Raw genomic sequence first — 15,002 nt, forward strand, 5'->3', positions numbered from 1 at the left:
AAATGTTCATTTTATATTAGTAACTTTTGGAGCACCTTGCTATACAACAAAAGCTAACCAGACAAAGCATCTTTTCCCAGTTCAGTAGCTTACTATTAACCATACATATATCCCATAAAATCAACTTTAAAGATGGTCCAACTCACCAATGTGCAAGTAGGCAGACTTATTTTAAGTAAGACAATTTCTGCTCAGAGGACTTCATAATTCATCTCAAAAATATTCTGAATACCTACATATACACTACATTTGGTTAGAAGCTTAAGACAAAAACATTAACAAATACGGCCTGTAGCCTATTAGTGAGTCAGAAAAAGACACATATACAAAATTTATAAAAATACATGTCAGATTAAGTACAAAGAGATAATAATCCTGCCACATACAGTTAATTTACAGTGCAATTTTGGATTTATGAATAGCTTCTTTACTCTCTTAGGAAAGTCAAACTTTAGTAAATGCCTAGACTAAAAAGATTGGGAGAAGCTGGACACTCATGGCTCAAGCCTATAATCCTAACTATTCAGTAGGCTGAGATCTGAGGACTGCAGTTTGTAGCCAGCCCAGGCAGGAAAGCCCATGAGATGCAACTCCAATTACTCCAAAAAAGCTGGAAATGGAGCGGTGGCTCAAGTCATAGAGCGCTAGCCTTGAGCACAAAGAGGCTCAGGAACAGTGCCCAGGCACTGAGTTCAAGCCCCAGATGGGCAGAAAAGGGAAAAAAAAAAAGAACTTTCTTATGTACTATGTTTAGACTGTGAGATTATGAGTGTTTTATCTTTCCATGTATATTCCAAGTTCTTTACATAAAAATTTATTTTTAAAAAAGAAAATAAATCGCTAGGTGCCGGTGGCTCACACTTGCAAGGGCTACTCAGGAGAGATCACGATCTGAGGATCATGGTTCAGAGCCAGTCTACTCGGGAGAGATCAAGATCTGAGGATCATGGTTCAGGGCCAGCCTACTCGGGAGAGATCAAGATCTGAGGATCATGGCTCAGAGCCAGTCTGGGCAGGAAAGTACACAAGACTCTTAGCTCTATAACTGACCATCAAAATGCTGCACATGGAGCTTTGGCTCAAGTGGTAGAGTGTTAGCCTTGAGCAAAAAAAGCTCAGGGGGGCTGGGGATATAGCCTAGTGGCAAGAGTGCCTGCCTCGGATACACGAGGCCCTAGGTTCGATTCCCAAGCACCACATATACAGAAAACGGCCAGAAGCGGCGCTGTGGCTCAAGTGGCAGAGTGCTAGCCTTGAGCGGGAAGAAGCCAGGGACAGTGCTCAGGCCCTGAGTCCAAGGCCCAGGACTGGCCAAAAAAAAGCTCAGGGACAGCATCCAGGCCCTGAGTTCAAGCCCCAGGACCAAGCAATCCAACCCACCAAAAAAAAAAGGAAAAGAAGATATAATTATTTTTTTTTTTAGAAACATGTTTACACTATGAAGAGTCAAGTAAATAACAGGACTGAAACAGGCTTACATACATGAAGAAGATGCAAAATACTTAAGTGGAAATGCTAGTTAAAAATTGCAGAAGCCTGTCGCTTTATTACTACCTGGTTTTCTTCCCTTTCCTAGAAAACTATAAATATTTACAAGATGTCCTCAAATAACAAATAGAAACAGATTCAATTCATTCCCCATCCCTTGATCCCACTCTTCCAGCTGTTTGCTCACACATTTGCTTTTTGTTTCCCTCCCTTTAATTGTAATGTTATGTCTCTCAGTTCAGAGGCTGACCTTCTAAAGCTGCCCTTCTCTCTACATCTCTCTACATTTCTAACTGCCTGTGAAACTAGCTGTCCAGCTCAGTGTTCATAACTTCTGTCTCTGACAGGCTCTCATTCTCTGCCCATTGTGTTTGTACAACTGTACTGTTCAGACTCTGCCTTCCTCTACTCTATATCCACCCCATATTCGAGACATCCTTCTTGACATCCATTAACTTTTACAAATACTTTTCTCCTATCTAATGCTCAGACAACTAGAGTATCTCTGTCATTCAATACACTGTTGGGACCCACCCAGCCCCATCCATCCTCCTACTGGGCTCATTAATAGAGAACTCTAAATACTTTTCCACTAGTTAAGCAAGCCTTTTCTTCCGGGATACATAGAGTTCGCTTTCAACCCAACAGTTCATTTCTTACTTCTCTAACTGGTGAGAAGTCAACAACTCAAAGAAATGTCTAAATTATAATTCAGGTCTGTGGTTGTCAAAGGTCATCCTGCATGTTACCAGTTTTATACACAGCATGAGAGCTAGTCTTCTAAATATTTAATTAAGAATCTATACAGTTCCTCATGCATTAGTTCATTTTACTTATATGAACTGCAGAAATACCACACAAAACATACACCAGGTTTTTTTTCATTTATTCCAGTGGAATATTTGTATTAAGCTCATAAAGCTAATGGAGACAAGGTCACAGATTCAAACTCCAAGATTCCACATCCCTCCAAGAGTCCACCACTCAGGGACAGTCTCAAGCAAAAAGATGGATCTATTGGGGAAGCAAAAAGCAAACCAAGCAAAAAGATGGATCTATTGGGGAAGCAAAAAGCAAACTGACTGGCCAGGATTTATTGGGGAAGCAAAAAGGGGAACTGAGCAACCAAGGACACAGCATAGATTCAAGAGCTGAAACTGCAACTCATAACAGTCCTGGAGCTGAGGTTTATAAAGGTGAAAGAGTAGCACAGATGGCAGGGAGTAGAGCAAGCAACAAACAAGATAAGCAAGCCATCTAGAGAAGCAGAATTTTGCTGTCACTGTTGACCTAATATTTAACTTCATTTTAGCAATTGCTACTATGTTTCTCTAATCGAGATGAGTCAGCTCTACTCCCCCCAACATTTGCTACCATGTTTCCATATCAAAATGGAGTCAGCTCTACTCCATAGAACATTTGCCATTTAAGTTTTGTAATGTTTCAGGTTCCATGGACACAATCAACAATCTTAACCTTGTCTAAAAAAGACATACTGATCACATGAGGAATTAGGAGAATGGCTACAGATGTAAAGCCCAATCTATTACTATTGGCAAAACAATAATAAAAATTAGAAAAAAGTTTAAGTTCAAATAATCTTTAATCATTTCAGTCATGCAGAGTTAATATCATTGTCCCTGATTTACAGATAAAGTGAACACGAAATGACTATATGAACGAATGTCACACCCAGCAGTCTGGATAGACCTTTGTCTCATTCCAAAGCTTAGGTTACTCTCATTATAGAGAGAAGCTTCTCCTGAGCATGCATCCGTGACATAAGATAATAAATGTTCTTATTCAGCACCATCACCAAACATCTAGTATGCATACTTAGCTACAATAGTAGAGAGTGAAGTCTACCTTCCAAATTCCTTTAAATTAAGAGTCATGAAGCAAATGTTTAAAGGAAATAACATATAATGGCATACAAAGTCATTTTTAATAAGAATGACTACTGCCAGAGCTCTTTTTTTTGTAGTAGTAGTAGTAGTAGTAGGGTTTGAATTTAGGTCCCCACATTTGCTAGGCTACCATTGAGTCACATTTCCAGTCCTGCTTTTCACTTGTTATTTTTAATACAGGGTCTCCCTGCACCTGGACTACGACCCTCCTGTTTTAGGCTTCCTATACTTGCTGGGATGACAAGGACATGCCACTATGCCCAGCTTCCCTCTGTTGAAAAGGAGTCCTGTGGATTTTTCTGTCCAGACTAGCCGGGAACTAAAATCCTTCCAATCTCAGCCCCTCATGTAGCTTAGAGTAAGGGGTACCACTGCACCCGGTATGGGTTGAGAAAAGATCTCTCAAACTTTTCTGCCCAGACTGACCTCAAACTCCAATCTTCTTACCCTTGGCCTCACTAGTAGGTTAGGATGGCAAGCATGTCATAGCTTTGTATACACACAAGTCTGTTGTGAAAAAATAGTTATTAGATCAATTCCTAACTAATGGTAACAATGAAACTAGAGAAGCATAACCAGAGGATACAATATCAAAAAGAAGAATAAAGGAAACATTTCCTCAATATGATACTGGAGTGTGCAAACATCTGATTATGAAGTAGCACTTAAAGGAAGTAAACAAATACTCACTTTGAAAGTTTTACTAAGTGGCCAAGCTGGCTTTGAACTTGAGATCTTGAGTTCCAAAACAACTCTAATAACAACAAAAACTAAGTGGAAGTTCTCAAAATGCAGGATATTTTTCTTTTTATGCAAACAACTGAATTTCTAATAGAAATTATGGGAGCCAATATCTAGTGCTGGGATTGTAGATGTGCATGTCAGAGCGGCTCAAGAGAATTTTTTAAGCCTGTAGATTAAGGATAACTATCCTCATTTTACAAATAAATTAATTTCCTGGAGAATGCCTAAATCATCAAGTTTTCATCATCATCACAGTCAACATAATGGGAATTTACTTTCACTAGACATTACTATGCCTTTTATTATTGTATCTCATTTCATCCTAAGAACATTGTTAGGTGGTATATGCTATAAATCTACTTTAGAAATTAGTAAATAGACTCAAGGAGGTAGATTTGTCCAAAGTTAAACACTAGTAGTAAGTCACAACACCAGAATTTGAACTCAAACTAGTCCAGTTTTGTACACTAAATATTAATGGCATTTTTACTGCCATTCTGTATTTTCTGAACCAAGTACTTTCAAACCAATGACTTCAGAAAGAAAAAAAAACAGGCTAGAGATATTGTCTAACTATACCATAAGACCTGTATAAACTGATTATAATTTCCTTTTTTCTACAAAGGAAAGAAAAAAACAATAAACAACCTGCTTAGAATCTCTGTGCTTAGCCTACAGAAAATAGGCTGGAATATTGGCTAGTTATACTCTCAATTCTGTGAACTCAAATATAACCAAGATAAGTGAAAATAATCCTAGAATTTCTGCCAGCATGTGCACGGGTTGGTGAGTCGGACTCTTTAAGAAGCAGAGCATGAATTTAGTTTAGGGTATGAGTACTATGTGTTTAGCTTAGTGAATGAGTACTACTGCGTGTAAAGCAGAAAAAAAGAACTGCTGGAGGCTAGTTATCAATCAATTGCGCCCCATAGCAGGGAACCTTTAAGTGCTTTCTCTAATGCTTGGACCTGTGTAATGCTAAAGAAAGGTAGTGGGCTGGGAATGTGGCCTAGTGGTAGAATGCTTGTCTAGCATGCATGAAGTCCTGGGTTCAATTCCTCAATACTACATAAACAGAAAAAGCCGGAAGTGGCACTGTGGCTCAAGCAGTAGTGACAGTGCACAGGCTCTGAGTTCAAGCCTCAGGACTGGCAAAAGAAAGAAGAAAGGTAGTACAGAGCATGAGAGCTAAGTAGAAGGCTCAGTGTTGGAGAAAGGGAAGAATCCGAATAGCGAGCCTTAAAATCCAGGTTTAAACTTGCCTCCACAGGCCGTAAAGCAGTCCTCCCTAGGGTTACCTCCTCATTAAGAAAACTGGTGTACATCATTTGTATTAGTTCCCAAAGGGCCATTTATTAACTCACTTGATCTCATTAACTCATTTGATCTTTTACATGAATGTAGTTTTAAAATTCAACTGACCAGGACTAGAGACAGAAGGTACATTAAGGTTATATTCTGAACATACTCCGTACTCCAAAGCTTTCGCACCCATGTATCACTTCTGCTGAACCCCCACAACCCTGGAAGGGAAACTAGCAAAAACACCCTTTTTTTTTTTCAGATAGGTCCATCAAGGCGACAGCAAGGGGAACTACACAAAGAGAGCGTAGGTCCAGCAAGTGGCAGATTCCTCCCCCAAAGACATCAGGCTCTCTTTCCCTTACACTACTCCGAGGGGCGGCTGTACTCGGGGAAGAAAACTTGGGGTAATGGAACTTGGGAGTGTTCGAGGACCGCCCACCAAGAGCAGGAAGTACAACTCCCCTCCTAACCCGCAGGCTCCAGCCCTAGCCCCGAGCTCTGGGATAGCGCGGTTGACGAGTTGCCCCGGGCTGACGGCCAGGATTGCCGCCAGCACGTCCGGGGTGGGAGACACCGGAGTCGGGGTTGGGGGTGGGTGGAATCTGCGGCCTTGGTCCTGGGAGCCCTACGGGGTGGCTACAACACAGCCCTCGCTACCTGTTGAAACCCTGGAAAGAGACGACCCCTAAGCAGGAAAAAGCTTGCGACGACGCCCAAAGTGGCCCGGGGACCCTAGTAAGGACAGCAGGGATCTAGGTGGGTCTCCGAGGCCGCCGGGCCCGCAGGGTCGAAGGGCAGCAGGTCCCAGTAACCTCCGCCCCAGGCAGAGGCCGACCCTGCGAGTCACGTGAGAGGGGGAAAAAAATCAACGGTAACAAACAGAGCAGGAAAGGAGAATTTGTCACACGCCAGAAAGGGCTTAGTGGGGACAATGAACCCCAGGTCGGGGTATGAAGGGACGGGGAAATGTGGTGGGGCGGGTGGGTGAGGGGTCGTGGTTACCGGGACGCCGTGGCTCTCTGCTTCCGCCGCCTCCCCGCAGCTCCCGCGCTTCCGTTCGCCGCTGGGGCGCGCACCAGGCCTAAGCTCCTCCCCCTTCCGCAGAGCCTTCTGGGTCTTGTAGTCCGCGCCGAGTCCAGCGGCGCCTCCGTGTTACGTCACGAAAAGGCGGGGCTTGTAAATGGCGGGGGCGGGAAGATGTCGCGGCCTCTGCCCTTCCACCCTCCCGGGGCGATCATCCGCTGTCAACCTGCTCACAGCTCCTCGCGTCCCTCTCAGTCATCCGTCTCCTCGCTGTTCACCGCCACGTTCTCCGAAGAGTAATCGACACTCGGTGTCTCCATTTCCTCCACTGTGTGCCGCGGCTCCTGTCCTCCCTCCCTCCCCCTCTACGCGGAACACGCGTCCTTGTCGCCGTCTGTGTCCTTGCAAGCCAAACCCACTGGAGGTATTTTCGAGCTCGTCTAACTTAGGCGTTAGTCATTCGACGCTGTTAGACATGACCATTTATTTTCTGTGACACCTATCCGGGTTTGCCCTCCTGCTTTCAAGTCGGTGTGATCGGCCTCCTTCAAGAATTCACCGATGCACCTCTTAAACATGGTTGTTGATGTTGGAGTGAGAGGCGAGGCTCCAGGACCTTCCCTCCCAATCCACGTATCCATGGACGACTCCGAAGGGCCTAAAGCCTTATGGGTCTAGGGGTGTATGTAGCTCAGGGGTCCCGGATTCAATTCCCAGCACCACAAAAGAAAAAGAAAAGTACCCGAAAAACGAACTGCTACCCCCTCATCATTCCCTGATGTGCGTGCATTCCTCTCTTTCTCTCTGCCCTCTCTGCCTCTTTCGCCATGTTCAAATGGTCAACAAATCTTGTCGACAATCCCATTCTAACTCCTTGCGTCTGTTTCCACTTCACCTCCACAGCGGGTGATTTAATTCCTACTCGCCTCATTTCCTAGCTGATTACTGTGTGGGCTTGCTTACTGATCTCAGTACCTCTGTGGGGTCCTCCCTACTGCCTTAGGCCAATTAATGTAAATAACAAGTTTAATCAAGTCGTGTTTGTGTTAAAAAATCCTTTAAAGTCTCCATTAGATTGAGTTTGAGAAGAGGAATGGAGGTTAACACCTTGAGTACCTTTTTCAAAATAGGAATCCCAGAGGCTGGGGATGCAGCTTAGTAGGAGAGTGCTTGTCTACCTTGTGCAATGCAAGGCAGAGGGTTTCCTTTCCAGCACAGCAAGAAAACAAAATATATGAACCTCACTCCAAAAGAAAAAATTCCAACACACTGTTATCCTTCCTATCCTCTATTATGGTTGAGAGGCTTAGAAAAGGAAGATTTACATCAAATTTTGTTGTAAGATGGGTAAGCATGGACATTTTTTTAAGTCCCACAAGTAATTTATTTAACAACAAATGTACTTTGTTCTTTCTTATGTGTCATTGCTGTTTACTGAGAAAATAATAGTGAACAGAAGATTCTCTTCCCCTGTGGGGTTTACATTATCTTGTAAGAGATGGATATTAATCAAATAATCCCATACCAAAAAAAAGAATAACAGTAAACGCACACATACACTCACACAAACATACTACCATCTGTGATAAGAATAGTGGATGAAAAGTGATTGTCCCTTTTCCCTTCTGTCTGCCACCAGCCACAGTGTAGGTTGAGAACGAGCTTATATTAGCCTAACAAGCAAAGCCTTTCAGAAGCCAATCACACACACACACACACTTTCTTCCCACCTACATGTAAATTTGCCAAACTGTTGTATTATGTTTGTTCTCTCACCTTTGCATAAGCTGTCCCTTCATTAATTCCCTTTCTCCCCTGACTAACTTCTGCTCTAATTCTCCTTTGTTAGAGTCAAAGCAAACCCAGGAGAACTCTAGCCACATAGAAGGATTTGCTGAGGATTCCACTGAATTGTTTGATAATGGATGAAATAGAAAAACCAGAATCAGCTGATTGTGGACTATTGGGAAGTAGGGCTATGTTAGCCAGTTTAGAAGCTTGAGACCTTAAGTCAACGAACTGTAGATCCAATATCACTTCCTCCAGGAAGCCTTTCCTGAGTATCCCCTATCCCCAACTCTTTCCTGAGCACTCACTGTTTTTGTTTGGAGAAACCAAGGTAGAAGTATTTCTTGTAGTAGGCAATGAGAAATAATGAAACAAACTGCTAGTGGTGAGATGAAGAGAAGTGAGTAGGTTTGTCCCATTAAGTCAACAAGACTTTCTAAAGATTGAACGTAGTGGAGGATGGGCTAGTGAAGAAGGATCAGACCCATGGTAAAGTAATTGGTTAGATCCATCTCTATAACTTTAGCCCATAGGATTCAGTCTGGCCCATAGTTCATATTCAATAGTTGCCCTGAATGAATGTACACATTCTGTGTGCTAAACAGTGCCTCACAAATGTCAAACTGCTTAAGATAGGCCCTCTACTAGCCCACATAGTAGCAGAATTTGCCTATTGTACAATTTTTTTTTAAATTGTGCCATCTTCCTCCAGGGTACAGACTGATAAGCAGCATGTGGACTACCTTCCATCCCCCATCGACCCCTCTGCTGATGCCCTTGTGCAGGTCACAGTCTGCACAACCACATATAGCAGTACAGTTTAACTTAGCAGCCCTGGGAGACAGTTTTATGGCATCAAGCCCAGTATTCATGGGGAGACATTGAGGTCCAGAGGAAGGAAGCTACTTGCCCGGGGTTCACTAGAGCTGCTGCCATGACTGAGATTCAGCCCTTGCCATCCAAATCCCTGAGGGCTCTTTAGCCTTGGAGCCACACTGTCTCTCCCAGATCACTCAGCCCATCAATAAAAAGCTAAATTCAAAATGGTGACTTTGCTTCCTTGAGTTTCTCATCTGTCTCAGTTACTATTGTTAGAGTCTTTAACATTTATATAGTATCCAGTATGTGTTCTGTGCCTTACAAAATCCAATCAAAGAACATGAAACCAAAAGACCTTTTTTAAAAAAAGCAGAATAAATAAAGAATGGCTAGTTTAAAGGGCCCTTAGCTCTTGGATAAACTTGAGCTGTGACATATTGGTTTATGGTGATACTGTAAGCACTATCAAATAATAATGGATAATACCTGCTCACATGCAAGCTGCTTTTCTTTACATCTCTAACCAGAAGAAGGAGAGGCTATTGAAAGAGCTAGTTCCACAAATGTGAGCTAGAGAAACAGTGAGGATATTTCAAGGAGATAGGAAAGAAAAGACAATGAAGGAGGAAAAAAACCCTCCCTTAATAAATAATAGAATTTAGCAGTTAACAGTATCACTAATGTGTTCTAGGCCAAATCCTTTACGTGCCTGATCTGGGTTAGTCTCATACAATCATGTCAGGGAGGACCCACGTGCATCAGAAAAAAATGGAAGCATACACATAGAGGTTACCTCACCTGCCTAAGGCTATGCTGCTAAGAGGTGACAAACCAGAGATCTGAACTAAGACAGCCTGGCTTCCAAGTCTGAGCTCTCAAGTACTCTATTACATCACTTTACCTACCTTTATTCCTCTCAGGTGCTCCTGGGGCCAGATTCCTAGCCTTAATAGTGTGACCCTTTAATAGTGTGACTCAGGGATTGGGTATTGCCTGTCTGCTCAGTGATTGGGACATGGTTATCTCAAGCCTCATTTCAAAATGGACAGTTTGAACAAAGCACATATAAGATATAAGAAATATATTTATAATGAAAGTCCTAACTGTTCTGGATAATATCTCACAATCTTCTTTGGGTTTCAGTATTCTTCTCTGATATAATATCATAATTACCCATATAGTATGGAAGATTGGGAAGAAAATATTATCAAGAAAGGACTAAATAAGCCTTCTCCTTGGAAATGTGGGTCCTGATTAGTATTTCCTAACCTAGGGGTTCTTCTCTTTAGTCATTTTCAACACATAAGCACCAAGAATCCAAATTTTATTGGGCTTTTGAATATCACACCCTTCCATGTGACTCGCATCAGTAAATTCTACTATCTTGAATTGCATTGGTCCAAGACATCAACTGGAGGGTTTGGGGTTTTGTTTTAGGACAATAGTTGGGCAGGTCATCCAAAGCCAGCTCTCTAATTAATGGAGGAAGTTAGAACTCTTAACAAATGACAATGACTCTAGACTCCAAAGTCTAAGTTTAGGAACCCAGAGGCCTCCCCAGCTGTAACTGGAGCCACTTGTAAAAGGACCTAGTAGCAAATGCTGCTTTGGCTGAATCTCTGGGCTGTGAGGGCACAGCCTCTGCTGCTATTGTCCAACTGTGGGAGCTGTGCCAGTATCCACCACCACACCAGCACACACATCCACCCACTATGTACTTAGCTTTCCTGCACCAAGACTGTTCCACCCTGCTCTTGATCTCTAGACTTGTATGGCTCAGCTATGCAATGCCACAATTGCCCACATGATGGGAAGGGCTCAGCCTACATTCATCTTGACTGAATCATCTGATACTAATTTAACTCCCTAGAGCCATAATTAATGGTGGGTAATGAAGGGGTATGGAGGTGTGGGTGAGGCTTAAACTCCGGGTCTAAGCATTGTCCCTGAGCTTTTTGTTCAAGACACTCTACCACTTGAGCCACAGCTCTACTTCTGTCTTTTTGGTCGTTAATTGGAGATAAAAATCTTACAGACTTAACTGCCTCCTCTGGCTTTGAACCTTGATCCTTAGTTCTTAGCCTCCTGAATATCTAGGATTATAGGCATGAGCTACCAGAGCCAGGCTAGTCTGGATTTTTCTATAAAATGGTATCATCTATGCACTGATTCAGATACACTTGGATTTGCTGCAAGCCACACCTCCCACTCTAAAAGTGCCATTGGGGACCTCTAGACTACATTAGAGGCAATGCCAAGTACCCAGCAGGAGGTGGAAAATGAAATGTCTTGTGTAAGTGAACAAGTTGGAACCAAGACCCCCCCCCCAAAAAAATGCCTTCTATTAGAAAGATATAGCTAGGCATTGGTGGCTCACACTTGTAATCCTAGCTACTTAGGAAGCTCAGATCAGAAGACCAAAGTTTGAGATAGTCCTGGACTACCTTCAGAGTAAAGCCAGGCTAAAGGGTCTAGAGGCATGGCTCAAGTATAAAGCCCAGGATGAGCAAGCAAGTGAATTGAGCATGAGTCCTAAATTTAAATCCCAGTATGCCCCCCAAAAGTATATAACCTTAGAGGATTCACTAAAACTCAACTATAAGATGGAGACCCACTAAGACTGTCAAGTAACCGTGAGTACTAAGTTACAAAAGGAATGGGAATGGCTTAGTAAAGTATTTTTAAACGGGGAGAGGATTTACATCACACAAAGGGACATAATATGGACAGGGAACTAATACATTTTAAAATTAGTTCGTTTTCAGGACACAACTCTCAACTCTCAGTCCCAGGTTCTTTCCTTATAGGCCTGTGTTCTCAGAAAGGCATGGTTCCCCTGCCAGGACTCCTAGGGCCTTGCATATATTATCTGTTAGACAATTATCCTTTCAATTCGACAGCAAAATACTAAGACAAGAACTGATCTAGTTATGTCCGAGAGTTACATTTCAGGTAAACCACCCCCCCCCCTAATTTGTAACCATTCTCTCATTCAAGAGTGAAGCCCCAAATTGATACACATCACTGGAAAAAAAGCAAGAAACATAATTCCAGGCAGACAGAGGTTCTTACTGGTCTCCAACCCCACTGTGGGTTTTTTTTTTTCTCTCTCACAGTTCCTTTCCTTTGCTCATGTTGTCCTTTCTCTCTACCTCCATCAGTATCTAACTTGTAGCACCTCTACCAAAAACTTCAGTATCCCTGCCTCTTTCCTCTTCAGTGAGCTCTTACAACTCTTGGTTTTAGTGCTCCCTACTAAATCACAATTACTTGTGAGTAATTACTTATGAATTTCTGCACGTATGTCACCATGAAACGCAGTGCATGGTATATGAGCCCTAGGTTCATTGGATAAACTGGTTCTTTCTGTCCTTTTAGGGAGGGCTCGCAATAGGAAGCGGATGAAAAAAATCAGAAGAAATCCAACAACCAACAACTTTAATTTATATTCTCATTCTTCAAGAATACTTTTTTTTTGCTGGGTACTATTGGCTCACTCTTACAATCCTTGCCACTCAAGAGGCTGAAATTTGAGAATTGTGGTTTGGAGCCAGCCTGGGCAGAAAAGTCCCTGAGGCTCTTATCTCCAATTAAGTAGCACCAAAAAAAGTGGGAAGTGGTGCTGTGGCTCAAGTGATAGAGAACTAGCCTTGAAAAAAAAAAAAAGCCCAGGAACAGTGCCTAGGCCCTGAGTTCAAGCCCCAGGACCCCCACACACACCAAAAAATTTTTTGCAGACCACCCCCACTTTCCTCTAATTCCTTTACCTGCAGAAATAATATTGCAAGGCATATGATGAATTGCCTGGGAGTAGGCAGAACTTCACAAAGAGTAATTCCACTTGACCTTGTCCATCTATCCATACCTATTCTGTTTCAAAAGAGGTAAGACCTCAGAAGCTATACAGCCTACGGTTGAGTCCTAGCTCCACTAATTACTCACTGGGCAAACTTGAAGTTATTTAATTTTTCTGTGCCTCAGTTTTCTGATGCACACAATAATAGTGATATCACAGAATGTGCACATGGGTTGTGAGAATTAAATGCTACAATCTGTGTAAAGTGCCAAGGTCTATAAATGGTAGCTGGTTTGTAGACAGTTCAATCTTAAAGATGACAAATCCATTATATTTAAACCTTCTGAGGGCTGGATTTGTTCCAGGGAAGCCTGGGGAGGGAGGAGGTGTCGTGGCCACTCTAGAGTTCTGTCTGGAGGCGCAGACAACTGGTGTCATCGACCTTTGGTTCTAATCTGGATCCATCGTTCATCAGCCATGGCCCCAGCCTAAGTAGCTTATCTTCCTGAAGCCTTATGTCCCCAGTAGGGCTAGCAGTACTGAGCTGCCTCACAAGGGGGTGCTGAGAAGATCAATTCGTGTTAGCAAAGTGCTTTGAAAATGTAATATGCTAAATATTAATGGGTCTTTCTGAGTGTCGGGAAATGTGCAATCTGAACTCTGTTCAGGGCAAGCCGAAGGTGGGGAGAGCAATTCTGGGCAGCCCAGTTGCCACATCCTTGGTCTAATTGGGAGGCAGTGCTGGTGAAGAATAAGCCAGTGCAGCAGGCATGTGGGGGCTGGGCAGGGCTGCTGCAAGGAGACAGATCTGGAAGGAAGGATGCTCTGGGAAAGCACCGAATCTCACAGAGCCACAGAAACCTAGAGCAGGTCATAGGCAACCCCAAAAAAGTGCCTCTCTTTCTTGCTCTCACTATTGCATTCTCTCTCTCTGTCTCTCTGTCTGTCTGTCTGTCTCTCTCTCTCTCTCTCTCTCTCATATCTTACAAAAACAGCTCTATGTGTTCTTCTGCTCCGTGTGTTCTTCTGCTCTTATCCTCCTGACACCCATGGGTAGGGTAATCAGTAGATATTTTATTAACCTTAACCAGAACTTGCAATTTGAAACTTCCATGTGGCCAGACATCAGGGACTCCTTGCATGAGTTACCCCTGAACAGCTGTAGAGCAAGATAGCCCTTGGGATACTGCTCAATTGTCACCTCTTCCAGGAAGACTTCTTAGACTCAACCAGGCTGAACTGGAATCCCTTCAAGATTCCACAAGGGGGGCTGGGGAATATGGCCTAGTGGCAAGAGTGCTTGCCTCATATACATGAGGCCCTGGGTTCAATTCCCCAGAACCACATATACAGAAAATGGCCAGAAGTGGCGCTGTGGCTCAAGTGGCAGAGTGCTAGCCTTGAGCAAAGAGAAGCCAGGGACAGTGCTCAGGCCCTGAGTCCAAAGCCCCAGGACTGGCAAAAAAAAAAGATTCCACAAGGCATTCTGCTTGTTTCTTTAAATGTACATAATAGATACTGTCAGTGTTCTTGTGGAACTTTTGTTTCCTATTTACCAATTGGTAAATTTCTATTTCTTTCTATTACCTATGGCCAGGCATACACGTTTCCAAAAATCAGAGCAGTCTAGATGCTAGTTCATGGAATAAGACCTCAGATCCTCATCCTCAGATGGGACAACACTTCTCCTCTGTCTCTGAGAGGCCCGCAGTGGGACTGAACCCCAGGGACCCAAAGCAGTAACTTGATCAACACACCCTGTACTAGATTTCCTTTCCTTATTCTCCTCTGTTGGTAATTCCTGGGATCACTCTTCATGACTGTTGGATACCCAACCTCATATGCTGACCCATCTGGCCTTTAGACAGTTATCTATGTTTGCCTCTCTTTGTCCATGGACCTGAATTTCCTAAAAGAGAAGACTTACATCTATTTCATCATTTTATCCCACGTGTTTTGTATTGTGCCTGGAATATAAATGCTCAGAGAACATTTACTGAGTGAAGGAATGAATAAATGAATCAATCAATCAAATAGGGAATCAAAGGATATTAATAATAACAGCTGGCCCTTACTGAGGCTTATATACTATTTCCCTCTCTAGTCTCAAGGGATTCTGTGCCAGAGCTTAA

General features: G+C 43.0%; 1 protein-coding gene across 2 annotated transcripts in view; it reads right to left on the reverse strand.

Moving 5' to 3' along the window:
• R3hcc1l (R3H domain and coiled-coil containing 1 like) overlaps window positions 1-6,531 on the reverse strand; it is a 69,746-nt gene extending 63,215 nt beyond the window's left edge. The window contains exon 1 of one of the 2 annotated variants that reach the window (XM_048338513.1): window positions 6,447-6,531. The gene's annotated coding sequence lies outside the window, so the exon portion shown is untranslated. Of the gene's footprint in view, window positions 1-6,101; window positions 6,379-6,446 lie in introns of those variants that run through there. The other variant, XM_048338512.1, reaches the window with a different exon arrangement.
• Window positions 6,532-15,002: the final 8,471 nt, after the last annotated feature.

This window comes from Perognathus longimembris, chromosome 2, assembly GCF_023159225.1.
Source record: "Perognathus longimembris pacificus isolate PPM17 chromosome 2, ASM2315922v1, whole genome shotgun sequence".
In the NCBI taxonomy this organism is placed as follows: domain Eukaryota; kingdom Metazoa; phylum Chordata; class Mammalia; order Rodentia; family Heteromyidae; genus Perognathus; species Perognathus longimembris.